The 23,043-nt window shown below is 39.9% G+C and overlaps 1 protein-coding gene across 1 annotated transcript in view; it reads right to left on the reverse strand.

Moving 5' to 3' along the window:
- LOC129399890 (disks large 1 tumor suppressor protein-like) overlaps positions 1–23,043 on the reverse strand; it is a 601,778-nt gene that overhangs the window by 542,020 nt on the left and 36,715 nt on the right. The window lies entirely within an intron of this gene.

Here is a 23,043-nt window from a genome sequence, read left to right on the forward strand (position 1 = left end):
TACATACTCCTAAATTTTTGGTGGAGGTGGCGTAGAGAGGGTCATAATTGGTTTTTTGTTTGTTTTAATTAAAAGGTCTTTCTCCAAAGAAGACATACAATGGCGAAAATACACATAAAACTTCATCGACTATTAGCATGAAAATACATATCAAAACAACTTACACCAGTAAGAATGACCTGTACTTAAAAGACAAGAAATAATAAGTTCTGAAAGGAAGATGTAGAAAAAGGAATTCACCGTTGGTGGAAGTGTAAACTATTTCAGCCTCTTTAGCAAATAACATGACGATTTCTCAAACAATTAAAATAGAACTACAAACTACAGGGGCCAGAGTCAGAAAGAGAGAGATAGACATAGAAAGATTGCACTCATCTGTGGAATATAAAATAACAGAGTAGGAGACTAACACCCAAGAATAGTAGAAATAAGTACCAGGAGGTTTGTAGGATGACATTACTTTGTCCTCTCCCCCCTAGCCATGAGTAGCTTGTCCCGGTTTTCCCCGGAGTTTAGGCTTACCCCAGTCACACCCATCAAGGTGTTCCCGAATCTCTCCCATCCCTTTGTTTAGCTATAATCACTTCTCCATGCTCTCTTCCCCAAAAGAGTTAATTAGTGGCTTTCCCTTAATCTGACTCTGCTAATTTGTAAGGTCAGACCTTCCTAGGATACTGAATTTATATTATATAAGTTAATATTGCCTTTCTCCTCTTCTTGTGCCTTTTGAATAATTTGCTTTAAAGCAATGTCCTTTTTGTATAGACACAAGAAGACAATATTATGTTTTTATAACTTGGGAATTAATTGGCCTCAAATATTATTCCCTCCCGGGCATCTGCTTTCTCCACTTAAGCCTCAGTTGCCCTCAGTTCCTAGCACCCCAAAAGGAGGGTCCCGACGAGGGACGGGAAGGATCCAGGGCAAGCGGTGAGTTATGTGCTACCCTGGCATCGAGATGGGCCTGGCCAAAGTGTCTAATTCTCAACTATAAGTTAAGAGCTTGATCATAGACAAATGCTGTCATGATCCAAAAGTAATGATGAGACTAGGACCCTGCTAGGGATAGGAAAGACTGATCTGGCCTGAGCACTGTAGTCTGAGATTGAGATGGCCCCAGGAGAACAATTCCATAAGCTTTAATGTATCTCTTATTGTGTCCATACAAAATGATTAATATTATGAATTCTTATATGTTTGCTGGCTGAGGAGAAGAGAAACACATTCATGGGACTCCGCCCTTGGGTGGATCCTCCTGCTGAAAGAGAATTAAGTCCTAGGAGAAGCATCCCCTAAGGGAAAGGAACCTTACCCTATTGATGGTGACCACACCTATGTGTATGCCCCAACCCCCTCATGCTGGGGAGATTTAACTAGGCTGTAAGAGTGGGTTGGGGGGCCAGATCCACAGATCCAGAGAGAGATCCAGAGCAGGGAGAGAAGCAGGGAGAGAGAATGAAATAAACTGATCGAGCAACCAGTTTGGCCTTCTTCCTTCCATCGCCTGCCCTCAACTGACAGCACACACAGCAGTTCCAGGGCACCAGACGCAGGTGGTGAGACAGAGCCGCCCAGAGAGCCCGCGAGTGCGCGTGCCCCTCAGCGAGCTTTAGTTTTTTACAGAGGTTGGTTCCATGGCTTGGAAGCTGGCCTCACATGCTGGGGGGAAAGGTAGCTCAGATAGAGAAGGGAACACCAAGTAAAATGTGGATGGAGATCTCACTCGGGAAGGGAGATGTGTGCTGAAACTAGACTAGAGACTGAACACGATGGCCACTCAATACCCCTATTGCAAACCACAACACCCAAAAGGAGAGAGAGAACAAAAGGGAAGACCCTGACACAGAGCGGGTTGGGGTGGGGGTGATGGGATTGGGAGGTGGGAGGGATATTGGGTTCATTGGTGGTGGAGAATGGACACTGGTGGAGGGATGGGTACTCGAACATTGTATGAGCAAAACACAAGCACGAAAATGTGTAAATCTGTAACTGTACCTTCACAGTGATTCACTAATTAAAAAATAAAAATTAAAAATTAAAATTTAAAAAAAGTAAAAGAGAATTTCCAAATGGTGTCATTAGTATATAGAATATGAATAACGGGGGAAATGAACTGCAAAAAATACAAAAGAACTAGCTTTTAAGCTAACTGAAAACTATATGAAGGGAAGGAGGAGGAGGACAGAAGAAATTTAAGGGTCTTTTTGATAGTGAACTGGCACTGGAATTATATTGAGGTACAAAGTTAACCCTCTAAATTCCATAATTGTGTAAATTAATGGTAGATAATTTTTTAAAAGCTAAATCAGAGTGCTAGAGCAAAAAATGAAATGATGTTTTATTCTATAATATTTGCTGCACCCTTGCCCCTCTAATTTTTACCCAAATGGCTTTTATAAAAAACAGCCAGAGCAAACCTATCCAGCCAAAGATGGCTAACAGGATTAATTACATAACAGATTTTTACAGATTACTGTTTCCTCACTCTTTTAAAATTTTATTAAAGTATCATAATTATCAAAATTATTCACGGTTGAGTTTTAGACCTGCAATGTTCAAGCACCTACTCCAGCACCAGTGTCAACTTCCCTTCACCAATATTCCCGGACTCCCTTCCATGATGGTCCCCTCCAGTCTGCTCCTTTGACAGGCACCTTTTAAGTTTGGTTTTTAAAGTTTGTGTCACATAATTTCAGTGTTGTTGACTCTGTGGCTTGGATATTTGGCTCTATCATTCCTTAACAGCAACAATGAATCCCCTTGACTTGGGCCCTGCCCCTGCCACCATTGCTTCTCATTTGTCTCTTCTCCCTCTCCCTTTCCTTCTCCTCCCTATACTCTGGGGTGAAGGGTTATCTAGGAAACTCTACCTTTAAAATATTGCATTCCCTTATCCAGTTATTCTAAATACCTCATATAAATAACATCATCTCGTGTTTATCCTTAGTATCTGGCTTACTTCATTTAACATTGTCTTCCAGTTCCACTCATGCATAAAATTGCATCATTTCATCATTCTTCATAGCTGTGTAGATTCCATTGTGAATACATATTACATCTTTATGATCCACTTAATCTGTCATTGGACATCTAAGGTTATTCAAAATTTTAACTATTATACTGAGTTTTGCAATGAACAATGGTGTACATATGCCCTACAAAAATGGAATTGCTGGGTCATATGGAAGCTCAATTCTGAGTTTACTGAGTACTGTCCATACTGTTTTCCATAAGGATTTAATCAGACATTTCTACCAGCAGTGGATGAAGGTTCCTTTTTCACCACGTCCCCACCAACAGATCATTGTTTCCAATATTTTTTATAGCTGCCATTCTCACTGGTCTAATACAATATCTCACTGTTGTATTGATTTGGATTTCCCTAATTATAAGTGATGATGAGCTTTCTTTAATGTGCCCTTTGGCCACCCATTGGTCTTCCTCAGAGAAGTGTCCATTTCCTCTCCCCATTTTTTTATTTTTGCTTTTTGGGTCACACCCAGCAATGCTCAGAGGTTACTACTGGCTCTGCACTCAGGAATCACTCCTGGCAGTGCTCAAGAGACGATATGGGATACTGGGAATTGAACCCAGGTCGGCTGCGTACAAGGCAAATGCCCTACCCATTGTGCTATCGCTCCAGCCCCACCTTTCCCCATTTTTAATAGGGTTTTTAGATTTTGTGTTGTTGATATTTGTGAGTACTTAATATCCCACTCAGTTTTCTTCTATCTTAAGCCCATATTTCTTATGCCACACAGAAATTTTTTACTTTGATGTAGTCCCATTTGTTTAGCTTTTACTCTGTTGCTATTGCAAATGGCGCAGTATCATTGAGTACTCCTTTGAGGTTTAGGTCTTGGAGCATTCTGCCAATATTTTCCTCATTGTACTTCAGATTCTGGTCTATGATTCACTTTCAATTGACTTTGTGTAAGATGTTAGATATGAACCCAGATTTAATTTCTTGCATTGGTTCTCCAATCGGTTATCCAACACCATTTGTTGAAGATGTTGTCTTTATTCCACTTAATGCTCTCAGTTTCTTTGTTAAAAATTATCTGGCCATATTTATGGAGGTTTATTTTTGGATATTCTATTCTGGCTGGTCAGAGAGTCCTCTGTTCCAGTATCATGCCTTCTATCACTATGGCTGCATAGTACTAATTTAAGTTAGGTAATGAGATACCCCTCAGTTGCTTATTTTTCAATATACTTTGGGCTATCTGGGGCCATTTATGATCCACAAAAACTTTATAATTGACTGCTCTAAGACTTCAAAGAATGTCTGAATTTGATAGGGATTACATCACCTTTATAAAGTCGTTTAAGTAAGATGGTCATTTTGACAATATTGAATCTTAGAATTCAGGAGCATGGAATGTTTTTTCATTTCTTAATGTCTTCTTCAATTTCTTTCTTGTTTTGAAATTTTCATGGTATTTTTCTCTCATCTCTTTTGTTAAATTGATTCCTGGGTACTTGATGTTTTGGGACACTATTTTAAATGGGGTAGACTCATATATTTCTTCTGATTCATTGTTTGCTTATAGAAATTCAATGAATTTTTGTATATTAACTTTGTAACTGCCCACTTTGTTGTATGGTTTATTGTTTCTAGGACCTTCTCTGTGGATTATTTAGGGTCTTCAATGCATGCCACCATATCATTTACAAATAGGATAATTTTACTTCCTCCTTTCCAATTTGTATCCCTTTGACCTCCTTTTCTTGCCTGATTACTCTCAGTAGGAATACTTTCATCATTAAGAGTGGCAATAGGGAGCCAGAGCCATAATACAGCGGGGAGGGCATTTGCCTTGCACAAGGTCAACCTGGGTTCAATCCCAAGCACCACCAGGAGTAATTCCTGAGTGCAGAGCAAGGAGTAACCTCTGAGCACTGCCAGGTGTGACCCAAAATGTCAAAAGTAAAAAACAGTGGCAATAGGCTTTTTATAGATATTTGTATTATTTGAGGAAGGTTGCTTCTACCCCTATTCGACTGAGAATTGTTATAATCAATGAATTGAGCCAAATGCTTTCTCTACATCAACTGATATGATCATATGATTTTCAGTTTTCCTTTTACTGTGGCAGTGTATTATGTTCATTGATTTGTACATGTTGAACCATCCTTGAATCTCTGGGTTGAATCTCACTTGATTGTGGTGCATGATTTTTTTGATGTGCTACTGAATTCAGTTTCTAAGGTTTTTTTAAAATGTATTTTAATGTAGAAAAAACTTCAAGTGTTGATATAATTCTAGTGGGAAACTGGTGTAGACTAGCCACTCTGACTCCAAAAAATAAAAAAATAAAAAAGAGTCCTCAGCCTGAGAACTGGGTACCTGAAATTCACAGATGGGCATCTCTGCAGAGAATATTCATGCAGCAGTAAAGTTAAGCCCTTGTTAGAATTATTCATAATAAGTTATAATAATGTCTCTAATTTCTGGGGATTCTGTTGTAATTTCTCCTCTTTCATTTCTGATTGGATATGTTTGGGCATTTTCTCTCTTTTTCCTTATGGGCCAGCTAATGGTTTGTCTATCTTGTTTATTATTTCTAAGAATAATTATTTTGAAGAACCTCCTCCTGGTTTCATTAATTCTTTGTATTGCTTTCTTGGCTTCTATATTGTTGATTTCTGCTCTGGTTTTTATTATTTATTTTCTTCTAGTAGTCTTTGAATTAGTTTGTTTTTGGTTCTCCAGGGATTTAAGATATACATTTAGGTTGTTTTTACCTTTTTCTACTTGCCTTACGTAGGTCTGCATTGCTATAAGTTTACCCATTAGGACAACATTTTCTGTGCCTCATAAATTTCAGTAACTTTTTTATTGATTATCATTAGTGTCAAGATTTATTATCTATACTCCTTTTTATTTCTTCCCTGATTTCCTCTTTGATCCAATTGTTGTGTAGCAGCATGTGTTTAGTCTCCAGTTATTACAGTTTATCCCCATCTTCTTTTAATGGTTAATTTCTATCTTTGTAGCATTGTGTATGATAGGATGCTTGGTATGATTATAATAGCTGTAATAATTTATGCAAGTTAGACTTATTTACTAAAATGTAATCTATTCTGGGAATGTTACACATGCACTAGAGAACATGTATTCATCTTTTTGAGGATGGAAGGCCCTGTATAAATTCACTAGTCCTAGCTCTTCTAGATCCTCATTTAGAGCTCTTGTGTCTTTACTGATATTATGTCTAGGGGATCTATCCAGTGGTTGACAGTGGTGTGATGAAGTCCCTCACTACTATCTTTTCACCCACATGCTTCTCTAGATTTATAAGTAGAAGACTTACAAATTTTGATGATCCAACATTTGGTGCATCTACATTGATTAGAGTTAGTACTTCTTAGTCTATTGTTCTCTTGATCAATAAGTAGTTTCAATGGCTGTCTCTAATTACTTTCTTTAGATTGAATGCAATTTGTTCTGATATAAGTATGGCTGTCCCAGATTGTTTTGCTTTGTTTTGTTTTGCTTTCCACTGGCTTGCATAATTGTTTTCCATTCTTTTCCTCTGAGACTGTGGCTATCCTGTGATTTTTAGATGTGTCAACGGACTAAACTCTCCCATTAAAAGACACAGAATGGCAGAATGGATTGGGAAATAAAATTCATCCATTTTCTATCTTTGTTTTTATTAGAAATTGTAAAAAAATAGTACAGGCTTTGTGCCAGCTTTTATTCACATGCACAAAATAATGGCACACTATAAATCTTGTAATTCACTTGTCCATATATCACTATGTAATGATATTCCTTTACCCAAAGGTAATATTAAATAACTGGGGATTAACCTAAAATATCTAACAATCTCCGATATAGCCCTCTTTAGTCATTCAGGTATGTCAAGAGCACTAGCCCTTATCCTGACCCATAATTTCTGCAGTATCTGCAACCACTTTCTGGGGCCCCTGGAGTAAGGAAGCCAGGAATAAGAAACCTTGGAATAAGGAAGCCACAGCTCTCTTGAACACTGAGCATGCCCCAATAAATTGCAAAACTGACGTGGGCCTCTTTTATATTTTGGGTATGTCAAGGGCACCAGCTCTCATCCTGCGCCATGATTTCTGCACTGTTTTCAACCACTTCTTGGTCCCCTGGACTGAGGAAGCTCCTTCCACAGCCCTCTTGAACCCAAAACTGCATGGAATGCAATTGCCCAACACTGCCCCTTCATCCCCACAAACTTTAAGGGATCTTTGGTCTTATATGTTTCCTCAAATATGTCTATTTTAACCCTTCTATACAAATGACATATAACAGACTGAATTGCATAACTAGTGAAGTAACAGCTTAAGTGCACAAACATTGTTCAACTGATAGATTATAAATATCCTGAAAAATAACAACTTAGATCAGACCTCAGATATCTGGCATTTTTAACTCAAATCATAACACCAACAAATCTTTAGGAACAATGGTAAAATAAATATTTCACCTACTCTGGCAGTCAGGGACATAAGTCCTGGCAAATTATCGAGTTCAAATAAACCCTCAAGCTCATTGATGAGCAACTCAAACCAATGTTCCATACAGTGGCCATGGAACTAAATCAATCACTGGAAGTAAAATTCAACCAACTTAAGGATGAGCTGATTCAGGGTATCGAAGGGTATATAAAAATGGAATTGAAGGGCCTAGGTGATATGTCAGCAGGTAGGGCATTTGTCTTGCATGCGGCTGACCCTGATTCTATCCCCGGCATCCCATTTGGTCCCCCAAACACCACCAAGAGTAATTCCTGAGTTCAGAGCCAGGAGAAACCCCTGAGATCGCTGGGTGTGACCCAAAAAGAAAATATGGAATTGAAAAAGTTAAAAAATACAATATCAAGTTACAACAACAGAATTCAACATGAGGACCATCACTTCAGTGATGCTGAAGACAAGATACTAGTCATCATCAATAACAAAGTGAAAAAAGAAAGGTAACCAAATGGAAGAGAATGTAAGATTCTTGATAGATAATAGCAACAGAAATAATCTTTGAATCATAGGAACACCAGAAAGAAGGAACACCAGAAGGGGCAAAGGTAAAGGTCTAAAAACTAATAACTGCAAACTTTACTGATATATTTAGAAAGGCTTCTGAACAGATTGAAGAGGCCCAAAGAGTTCCAAACCAAAAAAAAAATGTCAAGACACATGGCAATCAAAAAGGTAAAATCAAAAATAAAGACAGACTACTTAACGCAGCAAGGGAGAAGAAACCCCTCAAATACAAGGGAAATAAAAGAATCAAACAGATCTTCCATGTGACACCTTACAAGCCAGGAAAGAGTGGAATGACTATTCAAATTACTGACTGAAATTAAACTTCCAACCTAGAGTCCACTAGCCTGCAAAGCTATCACTTAGATTTTATGGAGGGATTAAAAACATTTTAGACAAACAAGAGTTGGCAGAACTTGCAACAACTAAACCAATCATGCAACTGAAAGGCAACATGTAAATATTTTTTTCTGCAAAATATATTCTTCTCTCCCTCCCTCCCTCCCTCCCTCCCTCCCTCCCACCCACCTTTCCTCTCTCTCTCTCTCTCTCTCTCTCTCTCTCTCTCTCTCTCTCTCCCTCTCACACACACACACACACACACACACACATACACACACACACGGCAACAAAGCCTTTCATGTCAATAATTTCTCTAGATCAATAGACTAAACTGTCCAATAAAAAGGCACAGAGTAGCTGGTTGGATTAGAAAAGAAAATCCATCCTTATGCTGCCTACAGGAAACACACCTAAACTCTCAGGTTAAATACTGACTCCGAGTGAGAGGATAGAAAACAATTAAACAAATTATACAAAAAAAAAAGAAGCTGGGACATCCAGACATGTATCAGACCAAATTGCATTCAGTATAAAGAAAGCATTGTCGATGGTCAAGAACCAGGAACGCTGTCTCATATGCTAGGGCGTCAAAATCAGATGGGCCGGACATAGAAAGCGATTCAGAGACGACTGCTGGACTAGAGCTGTTACTGACTAGATTCCATGGGACATCAAAAGACTGCGTGGCCGCCCACCAACGAGATGGTCAGACTTCTTCGTCAAAACCCTGAATGAACAGTTTGAGGCTCTTCCTGTTCCTGGAGCAAGCAGATATCATTGGGCTACACTAGCACATGACAGGGCCTACTGGAGACGTTGCTGGTGCCTGCTCAAGCAAATTGAAGATCAACAGGATGACAAGTGACAAGTGATATTCATTTTGTAGTGTTATTGTTAACCTGAGTGCTCGTAGTCCCCAGAATTTACTATAGAGTTCTGCATCTCTTAATGATGGACTCCTCTCCAAGAGATACATCCTTATGCAAGTCCTTCTTTGTGCAAATGTCAGATTCTGTCATTTCACTATCCTTGATGGTAAAGACTGTTATACGCCAGATTGATGGGACTGCTGCGACTGCTGACATAGGTGTGATTAGCTCTTGCCTAAAATTGTAAGTGACACATATTTGCACTGAGCAGAGTCTCTTGCCCGCATGCCTGGCTGTCTTCCCTGGAGCCCCTCGGAGGGGATGGGCTCCAGCTTCCCTCCCCACCCCAAACAGAACTCCCGGCGGCCGAAGACCACTGGAACCTAGCCACAGCCATGCTCAAGGCCCCTCTCCACACATTCGGACAGGCCTCATGCGTGAAGGTACTGGCAGAGGAACCCAGGTGTGTGTAATCCCATCAATGACCAACATCCAGAGACTTAAAAGCAAGCTCCCAGAAGAACGCAGCCGCGCGATATCTTGTAACCTACTTCTCCCTCTGGGAGAAACTGGCAGGCTTCTGAGAGTTTCCTGCCCACATGGGAGAGCCTTGCAAGCTTCCCATGGTGTATTCATATGCTAAATCCAGTAACAAGCTGGATCTCACTCCCCTGACACTGAAAGAGCCTCCAGTGCAACATTGTTGGGAGGGCCGAGTCGAGAGAGACTTCTAAGATCTCAGGGAAAGGACGAATGGAAAGGTTACTGAGCCCACTCGAGAAATCGACGATTAATGGGATTTCGTGATCATGATCGTGATAAAGAAAGCAATTATAGACAATTATGGACACTACTTACTGATCAAAGGAACAACAGAATGAAAGTACTTTCATCAACATCTATGCACCAAATGAAGGCTTAGCAAAGTTCATAAAGCTTCTGTTCACAAACCTAAAGAAACACATTGGGGCTGGAGAGATAGCACAGCGGGTAGGGCGTTTGCCTTGCACGCAGCCGACCCGGGTTCAAATCCCAGCATCCCATATGGTCCCCTGAGCACGGCCAGGGTAATTCCTGAGTGCAGAGCCAGGAGTAACCCCTGTGCATTGCCAGGTGTGACCCAAAAAGCAAAAAAAAAAAAAAAAAAAGAAAAAGAAACACATCACATTGACGGAAACACAATAGCAGTGGAAGACAAAAACATATCACTTTATCACTAAAATATCTCTAGTTGATATCACTAGAGAGATCAACTAGACAGAACATCATTAAAGACATAAAAGCTCTAAATGGGAAGCTAAAGAACTGGGATTGTTGGATACATACAGGGCTCTACATCCCCCAAACAAGAACTCACATTCTTCTCTAATGCATATGAAATAGTCTCCGGGATAAATCACATATTAGGGCACAACTCAGACGTATGTAATTACAGAGAAATTATACAAACTACTTTCTTAGACCACAATGCCATGAAAACAGAAATTAATCACAGACTTAATATGAAGGAAACTTCCAACACTTGGAAGCTGAACAAAACACTTGGATCAAAGAGGAAATCAAGGAAGAAATAAAATAATTCCTTGACACTAATGAGAATGAAAACACAAGTTACAAGAATCTATGGATATAGGAATAGTTATACTAAGGGATACATGAATTCTCTATTATTCTTTATTAAAAACTGCATTGCTGCATTCATAGCAATGCAGGCCTACATTAAGAAAGAAGAAAAAGCCCAAATCAACAACATAAACATCACTGTCACTGTCACTGTCATCCTGTTGTTCGTTGATTTACTTGAGCAGGCACCAGTAACATCTCTATTCCTCCCAGCCCTGAGATTTTAGCAGCATCTCCTTACTGGTCATTCCCAATGATTGGAGGCTTTTTCAGGGTCAGGGGAATGAGACCTATCGTTACTGTTTTTGGCATATCAAATACGCCACGGGTAGCTTGCCAGGCTCTGCCCATGTGTGTGTGGGATACTCTCGGTAGCTTGTCCGGCTCTCTGAGAGGTAGATAGATAGATAGATAGATAGATAGATAGATAGATAGATAGATAGATAGATAGATAGATATTACTCTCTATGATTTGTTGCCTACTGTCTGAACTCCAACAAATACGGTGTGGTAATTATGGAAAATAGGTAGGAAGTGTCTTATAATGTGTTGTGCAGCCCTGGAGCGTGGTGGAGGTTGGGTAGTGGAGGTCGGCTGCCGGGGCTGGGTCTCTTGGGCCGGGAAGGGTTCTCACATGGCCCCCTCTGGGGCACCCCGAGTGAAAACAGCCTAATGCAGAGTCTAGTGGCATGACTATGGGGGCCTCATATTATACTCCTGTCTGGAAGGAGTAGCCATTGAGATCTGGAGGGTGATGATGAGATTTCATCACTGGCAGGGTGTGGCAGGATGTGGCTTATAGGTGTGATCCCTGGGTCACTGGAGATTGGGGGATAGTAAGCAGAGGATCTCTGCTTCTGGGTCCCGTTGAGTCCAGAGTCCAAGGTCATAAAGTTCCGCATTATCTGGGTTCCGTGGAACTTTATTCATGCGTGAGGCTGGCCAGAGGTCCGGAAAGCAGCCTGGAGCGTGGCGGTTGTTGGGTAGTGGAGGTCGGCTGCCGGGGCGGGGAGGATTCTCACCTGTCCCCTTCTGTGGTGCTCCAAGTAAAAACAGCCTGTTGCGGAGTCCCACTGGTCAGCCATATGCCGAAAAATTGCACTCGGACACCATGCACAATAGCAGCTAGGAATGATCACGCTTCCATTATTCTAAAATCACTGTTTTTGATTACTGTAGCTATGTGGTCATTTTGGAAATCAGCAAGTTCAGTCCTCCAGGTATTTCTTTTTCCGAGATTATATGAACCACTTTAGATCCTTTGAGATTCCTTATTAATTCCAGGGTAGTTTTTCTGGTTTCACTATGAATTCTGTTTGTCAAGTTGTCCACATACAGAGAACTTCCCACATTCTTTACATTCACAGGATTTCTCAACAGTATGATCATGATGCGTATGATGGTGACTCCTCAAAACCTTTTTCACTTTAGGGACTGGATGATAGCACAATGGGTAGGGTGTTTGCCTTGCACGCGTCCGACCCAAGTTCGATTCCCAGCATCCCATATGGTTCCCCTGAGCACCACCAGGAGTTGCCCTTTTGTGTTTTGGTACACAGTCAATCCTGTGATGTAACAGATGAGAAAAATGTCTGTAGAAAATCAACTTTTCCACAGTCAATTATTTCAGGATTTGACACAATCTTCAGGACATGCAGCTGACACAGTTTAATCATCAGCAAATGATTTCACAGGCACCATCAGAAGTGATCCCTGAGCAAAACCAGAGGTAAGCCCTCAGCTCTGTTGGGTGTGACCAAAATGAATTGTAGCATCACTAAAAATTTCTTGCAGTTTCTTGTGTGCCAGTTTCTTTCCATGTGAACTCTTCCATACTGAGCAAGGTCTAAGGCTGACCAAAGCCTTGCCCAGTCTTCACATTCACAGGTTGTCTCAGCAGCAGGAATTTTGGGATATACGCTATGGTCTATAAGATGACTAAAAGGCTTCTGTCTCTTCAGGCTGACTGCTATCTCATTGCTATCAATTTTCAAATCAGAATTTCAGAGTAGAATGTCTTTATCAGATCAATTTAATGAACAAATCAGTTTTAACAGGAGTATGCAGAGGAATATACATTGTTCTCCCATCTGGTTGCTGTTGCCATTCATTTGTGAGCAGCCTCTCTGCTTGCAGCACCAGCTTCGCTGTGAGGGCTGCAGTCTCTCCCTCTGGGACATATGTGCTGGAACCTTTAGGGAGACCACACTTCACATGTCCACTCAGGAACCTAAACATTAATCCCAAAAATCTGGAGAAGGCACAATTCAAAAAGTAGCAGAATAAGGGAAATAATAAAAATTAGAGCTGAAATCAGCAATATAGAAACCAAGAAAACAATAAAAAGAATCAATAAAATCAGGCTGTTTCTTTGAAAAAATTGACAAGATAGATAAACCTTTAGCTAGAATCATGAGATAAATAATAAAAAACGTTTAAATAAATCAGATCAGATATGAAAAGGTAAAAATTACAACGGATGCTTTAGAAACTCAAAATATACTGAGATGTTACTATGAATGACTTTATCCTCTTACTCTGGAGAACCTAGAAGAAATGGATAGATTCTTAGAGTCATGTAATCTTTCAAAGTTGAACTAGACAGAAGTAGAAAGCCTAAACATGCTAATTACAAGTAAGGAAAATGAAACAGTAATTAAGAATCTCCCAAATAACAAAAGTCTTGGTTCAGATAGATTCACTGGTGAGTTCTATCCAACCTTCAAAGTTTTACTGCCAATTCTACTTAAGCTCCCCAAGATACTGAAGACACAGGAATTCTTCCCAACATCTTCTATGAAGCTAACATTATACTGATACCCAAACCAGACAGGGACATGTCCAGAAAAAGAGAATTTCAGATCAGTCTCTCTGATGAATATTGATGCAAAAATTTTAAAGATAGTTTTAACTAATCATATCCAAAAACATATCAAAAAATGTGAATCAATTAATGTTATATACCACATTAATAATAAATAAAAATCATATGATCATATTAATTGATACAGAGAAAGCCTTTGACAAGATCCAACATCCATTCCTTATTTAAGAAAAAAAAACTCAACAAAATAGGGATTGAATATACCTTCCTCAATATAATAATAGACATCTATAACAAGCTCACAGTCAGTATCATTCTTAATAGTGAAAAACTGATATAATTCCCTCTGAGATCAGGTACAAGGAAAATATATCCACTCTCTCCACATTTATTCAACATAGTATTAGAAGTCCTGGTTACAGCAATCACAGAAGAAAAACAAATTAAAGAAATCAAATTTGGAAAACAAGAACTCACATTATCACTATTTGCAGAAAACATGATGACATGCATAGAAGACCCTAAAGAGTTCACCCAAAAAGCACCTAGAGGAAAGTAACCAAGGACTCTCTCCCATTTGAAATATTATCCAGGGCTGGAGCAACAGTACAGTGAAATGCAATGCAAAAACCAGGGTTTAATCCCCAGCATCTCATATGGACCCTCAAGCACCTCCAGGTATATCTTGGGTGCAGAGCCAGGGGTAAATCCTGAATATCACCAGGTGTGATCCAAAGTGCCAAAAAATTTTTTAACTAAAAAATAAAATATTATCCAAAATCATCAAATATCTAGGAGTCAATTTAACAAAAGACAGAAAAGATCCATACCATGATAACTTTCAATCACTTAAGAAAGAAATAGAAGACCTTAGGAAGTTGTAAAATATACCATGTTCAAGGATTGGAAGAATTAATATTATTAAAATGACTATTCTACCAAAGTTATTATAAAGAATTAATTCAGTCCCCATCAGAACTTAGATGACATTCTTCGAGGATATAGCTATCACTGAGCCTTACCTGCTGTGCTATCACTCCAGTCCAATAATCAATGGGTAAGAATCAAAAACCCTATGACAAAACCCCATATACATGAATAGTTAATTTATTTTATTTTGCTTTCTTTTTTTCTCTTTTTGGGTCACACCCAGCAATACTCAGGAACTTCTCCTGGATCTGCACTCAGGAATTACTCCTGGCAGTGCTTGGGGACTGCCATATGGGATGCCAGGAATCAAATCCAGGTCAGCTGCAAGCAAGGCAAATGCCCTACCCACTGGACTATCGCTCCAGCCTTTGAAGAGTTAATTTTTGATAAAGGAGCTGAGAACATAAAATGGAGTATACACAGCCTCTTAAATGTTGCTAGGGAAACTGGATAACTACATGTAAGAATGTAAAATTAGATCAATATCTTACACCTTACACAAAAGTCAATTCAAAATGGATCAGCATCCTTGAGATCCTACAGAAACTATAAAGAGAATTGAGGAAAATATAGGCAGAACACTTTAAAATTTGGACCTCAAACCTGCCTTCAATGATGTAATACCACTGGGAAAGGAAACACAATAAAAATAAACAAATGGAACTACAAAATGTTAAAGAACCCCTATAAGGAAAAAAAAACCACAGGCTAAAACTAAGACAGCTAACTGAATGGGGGAAAATATTTATATTCAGCATATCAGATAAAGGTTTGATATTCAGGATATACACTCACAAAGATCAACAACAACAAATCAAAAACAAAATCAACAAATAAAAGAGGAAAAGAATAGACATTTCTCAAAGGAAGACAGATGGATAGAAAAATGCTCAGTATCACTGAGCATGATAATAATGATAATAATTAGAGAAAATCAAATCAAAATGACAATGAGATGCCATCTCACATGAATAAGAATGGCAAATGTTGAATAGTAAGAACAATCTGTATTGGTGGAGATGTGTTGAAAAAGGAACTATCATACACTGGTAGTGAGAATGTTGTCTGGTACAACCCCTGTGGAAAACAGTAAACTTGGAATTGAACTGCCATATGACCAGCAATTCCACTTTTGGACATCATAACCCCAAGACATAAAAACACTCTCTCAGGAGCTAGAGCAATAGCACAGTGGGTAGGGTATTTGCCTTGCATGCGGCTGACCCAGGTTCGATTCCCAGCATCCCATATGGTCCCCAGAGCACGGTCAGAGGTAGTTCCTGAGTGCAGAGTCAGGAGTAACCCCTGAGCATCGCTGGATGTGACCCAAAACAGAAAAAAAATCTCTCTCAAAGAGACATAGACACATCATTTTTCATTGTGGCACTCAGTACAATAGCTAAGATATGGTATCTACCTAGGTGTCCAACAACAGATGAATAGATCATAAAGATATGGTACATATACACAATGGAATACTATGCAGCAGCAAGGATTGATGAAATCATCCAATTTAGCTGCAACACGGTTGAAACTGGAAGATATCATGTTGAGTAAAGTAAGACAGAAGAAGAAAGAACAAACACAGGATGATCTCATTTATCTGTGGTATATAGGATACTAGACGAGGAAACATATTGTAATAAATGGGATATGCCTGAATTAGCCTTGACCCTAGTGTTTAGAGAGGAAAGAGAAGAAAAGAAATCAAGGGGGGTTGGAGAAGAGAATGAGAAGTAATTAGTGAACAGGAATCAGGACTTCAGTTATACCAGTGATATGAGTGAGTAGAATAGCCATATATTCAAAACATATTGATACATGTTGCTGTCAACAACATTGAAAACATGACATCTAAGCTGTAACCACTGACATTTTATAATGTGCCTATTAAGTAGACAGGAGAGGATGGGGTGGAGGTTGTGGTAGGGAGGGACTATGGGAACACTGGTGGGGGGAAGCTGACACTGGAGGTGGGATTGGTGTGTAAATATTATAGCCTAAAACTCAACTATCAATAACTTCATAAATCACAGTTAATTTTGAAAATATATTTCAAAAAAGGAAAGAAAAAATCTCTAACAATCTCTTCCTAAAACAATTTCTAAAAAACCTACTTGAAAGACCAAATTACTCAAAAGACCAGTGTTAATTAAGCATGCTATACAAATCCATCTCAGTTGCCAAGCCACTAGATAAAACTATTAATTTTTAATTGAGAAATTTATTGCTTAAAATATTCTCTACCATATTAAATAATGTCAGAGCTTATTTAAATTCTGTAAGAGTCTACTTGAAGTTGTCTTTATTTAATAACAGTTAATCTTACTATGGCACTGCACTGTCGTTCCGTTGTTCACCAATTTGCTCCAGTGGGCACCAGTAATATCTCCATTGTGAGACTCGTTGCTACTGTTGTTACTCCAGTCCAATTAATTAAATTAATATTGTAAGTAAATTATAATATTTTCCTGTTTAAAAGACATCTAAATTTGGGAATGGGTGGGCCACATCTGACACTGCTCAAGAATAAATTCTAAGTGATCCCTTCTCTATCCCAGCTGCCTTCTTTCCCTGCTTATATGGCAGGTTTCCAACCATGGAGCAATATTCCTAGCCCTGTCTCTACTGTCCTTGGGTATTAGTCTCAAAAGGGATGGGATAGGCATGGGGGAGGGATACTAGAAACATTGGTGGTAGAAAATGTACACTGGCAGAGGGATAGTTGTTTGATCATTGTATGACTGAAACTCAAACAAGAAAGTTTTATAAGTGTATCTCAAGTTGATTCAATAAAAAAGAAAAAAATTTTTAGGAATAATTCTTAGCCCTAACTTGAGGCAGAGATGGCCTGGGACTTTGCAATAGGCCTTCTCCACTGGGCCGCTCCAGATGAGGGCAGGTGTTGTCCCTCCGCCTGTTTTTGTTTTTTTTTTATTAATTTGTTCTTTTATTGAATCACCATGCGGAAAGTTACAAAGCTTTCAGGTTTAAGTCTCAGTTATTAAGAGCTCCAGTGGTTGCCATTTTCTAGAAGACAGCGAGAAGCACCAGGTAAGAGTCTCAGTGATATGGCACATCCCAAGTCTTTCGAGACAGGGGAGGAGTGGGCCTTCCTTCCCCCCTGCCCCAATGGGACACCGAGATTATGCCACACCCACACAGAGTCAGGAAAGGCCATCTCCACAAGAGGACCAATACTATGCTTTTAGTGGTCTGACATGTCCTTTAAACATGTAGAGTGATGTCCTGAGAGAAAGTAAATTAGGTAAGGTACTTGCCTTGCACACAGGTAGCCCTTGTTTGATCTTTAGCACCACATATAGTCCCCCAAGCAGTACCAGGGTCACTTGTGAGCAGAGAGCCAGAAATTATTCTTTTTTATGTTCTGGAATTGTATTTAACAACTTAGTTCCTTTGCACAATCTTACTATAGTTGTTATTAATTCTTACCAGTTACAGAAAATAGTTTAAGGAAATTAAAGCAAGGGGTACAGTGCCACCAACAGATGAAACTGTACCTGCAGGGCGAGTGTATCAGCAGCCTGATGATGCCTTCAGGCTTCCTGATACCCCAAAATCGCTGCTGTGCCTTTGGTTGGACCCCCAACAACTTGGGGCCAAGTTTACCAAGAAATTAAAAGGCCAAAAATTAGTTATGTAACACGTCAGTAAATCTTGAAAGAGATCAAAAGCCACAGTTAATCTTGGACCCGCACATGGCTGAACAGACTGGGGTAAATCAGAGTGGGAATTCAAGTTGGCCTGTGCCTGCCCAAGCAAAGCTCCCGGCAGCCATGCTTCCACAATCCCAAATCACCACCATACCCCAGCTTGACTTCACCATCTCAGGACAGACCTCACCAATATATCACTGTATCACTGTCACTGTCCTCCCGTTGCTCATCAATTTGCTCAAGCGGGCACCAGTAATGTCTCCACGTAAGACTTGTTACTGTTTTTGGCATATCGGGTACACCAGAGGTAGCTTGCCAGGCTCTGCCGTGTGGGCTAGATACTCTTGGTAGTTTGCCGGGCTCTGTGAGAGGGGCAGAGGAATCGAACCCAGGTCAAGGCAAGGCAAATGCTCTTGTGCTCCAGCCCAAGATATAATCTGCTGAAAATTCTGGTATGCGGGTTTTATGACTGAAATCTCCAGGCTTTCTTGGGATCTGGATGGGCTACCTTCCCACACCTCCCTGTACTTCTAGAAGAATCAGCAGTCACATCCACACCCCAAAGCTGCCACCCAATTGAAGAGCTATTCCAGCCTTACCATCCCGATAAAAATACCAAATGTCCTGAACAAACACTATGACCTTTTAGTACCTTTATTTTAAACCATAATGCACAAAAGAAAAAGGAGAGTGAGAGCAGAAAGAAAAGTGCCTGCATAGAGGGAGGTTGGGGTTGGGGAAGTGGGGGGCTGGTGTATGGTGGTGGGGAAATGGGGGTCATTGGTGATGGGAAATGTACACTGATAAAGGGATGGGTGCTGGATCATTGTATGACGAAACCCCCACAGATATCAAATTTAAAAAAAATTTTTAAGTGGTATGGGGTTCATGCCCAATTCAATCAGCTTAACCAACGGCTGAATAAATAGCAATACTCCTGTCACTGTCACTGTCACTGTCATCCCATTGCTCATTGATTTGCTCAAGTGGGCATCAGTAACGTCTCCATTTTGAGACTCGTTGTTACTGTTTTTGGCATATCGAATACGCCACAGGTAGCTTGCCAGGCTCTGCCGTGTGAGCAAGATACTCTCCGTAGCTTGCCGGGCTCTCCGAGAGGGGCGGAGATACCGAACTAGAATCAGCTGCATGCAAAGCAAATGCCCTACCAGTATGCTATCACTCCAGTCCAGCAATACTCCTACATTTAAAAAAAATTAAATCACAAGCAAGAGAATTCAATATTTATATTCAAATACTGACTTTTCTAAAATTAAAAAATTTTAAGTTTTTAATTATGTAAAATACACAAAGCTTTTTGATAGTCATAACTATAAGAACATAGATAAAATATTTTCAAGATTAATTCACATATATTCCCATTGTAGAAGAAAAATGAAAAATGTTGAAAAACAATTTTTATTAAAAATACACTGTTAGCACACCCCCAAATATATGATCATCTAATCTTTGATAAGAAAGCAAGAAATGTGAAGTGGAGCAAGGAAAGCATGTTTAACAAATTGTGCTGGCAAAACTGGACAGCTACATGCAAAAAAATGGGCTTAGACCTCCACCTATCACCATGTAAAAAAGTCAGATCAAAATGGATTAAAGACCTGAACATCACACCAGAATCCTTAAGGTACATTGAAGACAAGGTCGGCAAAACCCAACACGACATTGAAGCCAATGGTATCTTCAAAGTTGACACGCCACTGGCCACGCAAGTTAAAACAGAGATAAATAAATGGGACTATCTCAAACTAAGAAGCTTCTGCACCTCAAAAGAAACAGTGACCAAAGTACAGAGACAATCTACAGAATGGGAAAGGATATTTATGCAGTACCCATCCGATAAAAACCCATTGTATATCAAGGATATACAATGCACTGGTTGAACTCCACAAGAAGAAAACTGCCAACCCAATCAAAAAATGGGGTGATGAAATGAACAGAAACTTTCCCAAAGAAGAAATCTGAATGGCTGAGAGGCACATGAGAAAATGTTCAACATCACTAATCATCAGGGAGATTGAGATCAAAACAATGAGATATCATATCACACCACAGAGACTGGCCCACATCCCAAAAAGCAAAAGCAACCGGTGTTGGCGTGGATGTGGGGAGAAAGGGACTCTCCTTCATTGCTGGTGGGAATGCCGTCTGGTTCAGCCCTTTTGGAAAACAATATGGATGATTCTCAAAAAATTAGAAATTGAGTTTCCATTCGACCCAGCATTACCACTCCTGGGAATATATCTCAGAGAGGCAAAAAGGTATAGTAAAGATGACATCTGCATTTCTATGTTCATTGCCGCACTGTTTACAATAGCCACAATACGGAAAAAACCAGAGTGCCCAAAAACAGATGGTTAAAGAAACTCTGGTACATCTACACAATGGAATACTATGTAGCTCTCAGAAAACATGTAGTCACGAAATTTGCATATAAGTGGATCAACATGGAAAGTATCATGCTAAGTGAAATGAGTCAGAAAGAAAGAGACAGACATAGAAAGATTGCACTCATATGTGGAATATAAAGTAGCTGAGAGGCACGAGCTTGCAATGACGCAATTTCTGGAAGATATTTCTCTGGACTTAGTTACTAAAATACAGAAATCCAAAACCGTGTGGCCACTAGTGCGGCCACTCGACCTCATATCTCTTCATTCTCAGCAATGGAAAACAAATTATCAAATGCTTTCTTTTCAGCAGGTCCAACTTTAGGGGGGGGGAACTCCAAACAATAATAGTGAGTTTTTTGTTGAAATATTGAATGTAATCAAAGTAAAGTGAAAGTAAAGTGAAATTTATCAGTTACACAGGCGGGGTGGGAGGCTGGGGAGGTGGGGGGAGGGGGAGGTATACTGTGATTCTTGGTGGTGTGCACTGGTGAAGGGATGGGTGTTCGAGCATTGTATAACTGGGACTTAAACCTGAAAGCGTTGTAACTTTCCACATGGTGATTCAATAAAAGAATAAATTAATTTTAAAAAAATAAAAATAAAATCTTCTTAATTTGAAAAAAAATAAATAAAATAAAATAAAATACATTGTTGCAGCCAGAGCAATAGTTCAGTGGATAGAGCACTTGCTTTGCATGCAACTGACAAGGTTTCAATCCCCACAATCCCATATGGTCCCCTAAGCACCACTTGAAGTGATTTCTGAGTACATAACCAGGTGTAACTTCTGAACATCGCTGGATGTGCTCCAGCACCACACCCCTCAAAAAAACTCTACTTGGGGCTGGAGTGATAGCACAGCATGTAGGGTGTTTGCCTTGTACGCTGCCAGCCCGGGTTCGATTCCCAGCATTCCATATGGTCCCCTGAGCACGGCCAGGGGTAATTCCTGAGTGCAGAGCCAGGAGTGACCCCTGAGCATCGCTGGGTGTGACCCAAAAAGAAAAAAAAAAAACCTCTACTTGCTTCACACAAAAAAAGAAAATTAAAACAGTTAAAATACATTGTTGAAGCTTGGGCCAAGATCATATAGAGGTGTTTGTGTTGCATGTGGCAGATATGGGCTCAATTTGCAGCACCATATATGGTCTCCTTAGCACTGCCAAGAGTCACCCTGTATATTACCAGGTGTGGCCGAAAACCTCCTCTTAAAAAAAATACATTGTTGGGGTCAGATCCCTAGTACAGCAGGTAAGGCATTTAACTTGCACACAGGTGAGCAGGGTCTGGCATCACATATAGGTGATGGCTACTCACTCTGGAATAGCCAGGAGTGATCTCTGCGCATAGAGCCAGAAGTAATCCCTAAGCGCAATCAAACACCAATAAACAAATAATACACACATGCACACATTGTTGAAGCTTAGTAATATATATACACATTTATATATATATCATCATCATCATCATCATCATCATCATCATCATCCCATTGATCGTTGAATTTCTCGAGCGGTCTCAGTAACATCTCCATTTGTCCAAGCCCTGAGATTTTAGAAGCCTCTCTCTACTCGTCCTTCCAACGATGCCATACTGGAGGCTCTCAGGGTCAGAGGAGTGAGATCCAGCTTGTTACTGGTTTTGGCATATTAATACACCATGGGGACCTTGCTAGGCTCTCCTATGTGGGCAGGAAACTCCCAGTAGTTTGCCAGGTTCTCCCAGAGAGAGAAGTAGGCTACAACATATCGCGCGGCCTCTGTCGCTCTTCCAGGAGCTAGCTTTTAAGTCTCTGGATGCTGCCTGTTGACAGGATTACACGGCGCTGGGGACAGTCCCTGGGTATGACCGCCTAGCTACTGGGAGATGGGAAATCTGGGTGTAGGAGGCCCAGTCCTGATCCAAGCAGCCTTGGAGGTCTCAGCCCTGGGTCCCACACACCTGCGTTCCTCTGCCGGTTCCTTCATGCGTAACACTCATCCGAACATGTGGAGAGGGGCCTTGAGCATGGCTGTGGCTAGGCTCCAAAGGTCTTATATACATTTATATATACATATTTATATACACAATATAATAACTGAGTTTTTTCTGATTAACTAGTTGGCTGTTTTACTTTGGTGTTTGTTTATATCATTCTCTAAATTGACTCCTAAAATGTAAAAAATTTATTTAAAGTTACCTGAAAATATGTAATTAAAAATATATAAATAACTCATATCCTTTTTCTTTATATCTTTAACAAATTAGTTAAGGTTAAGCATTATTTGGTAAGATTCAGAACAGACAAAAATTCCAAGACACTGAGATCTTCACTAGCAAACTTCAATTTGGTCATAAACTTTATCAAAAGA

This window comes from Sorex araneus, chromosome X (genome assembly GCF_027595985.1).
Source record: "Sorex araneus isolate mSorAra2 chromosome X, mSorAra2.pri, whole genome shotgun sequence".
Lineage (NCBI taxonomy): Eukaryota > Metazoa > Chordata > Mammalia > Eulipotyphla > Soricidae > Sorex > Sorex araneus.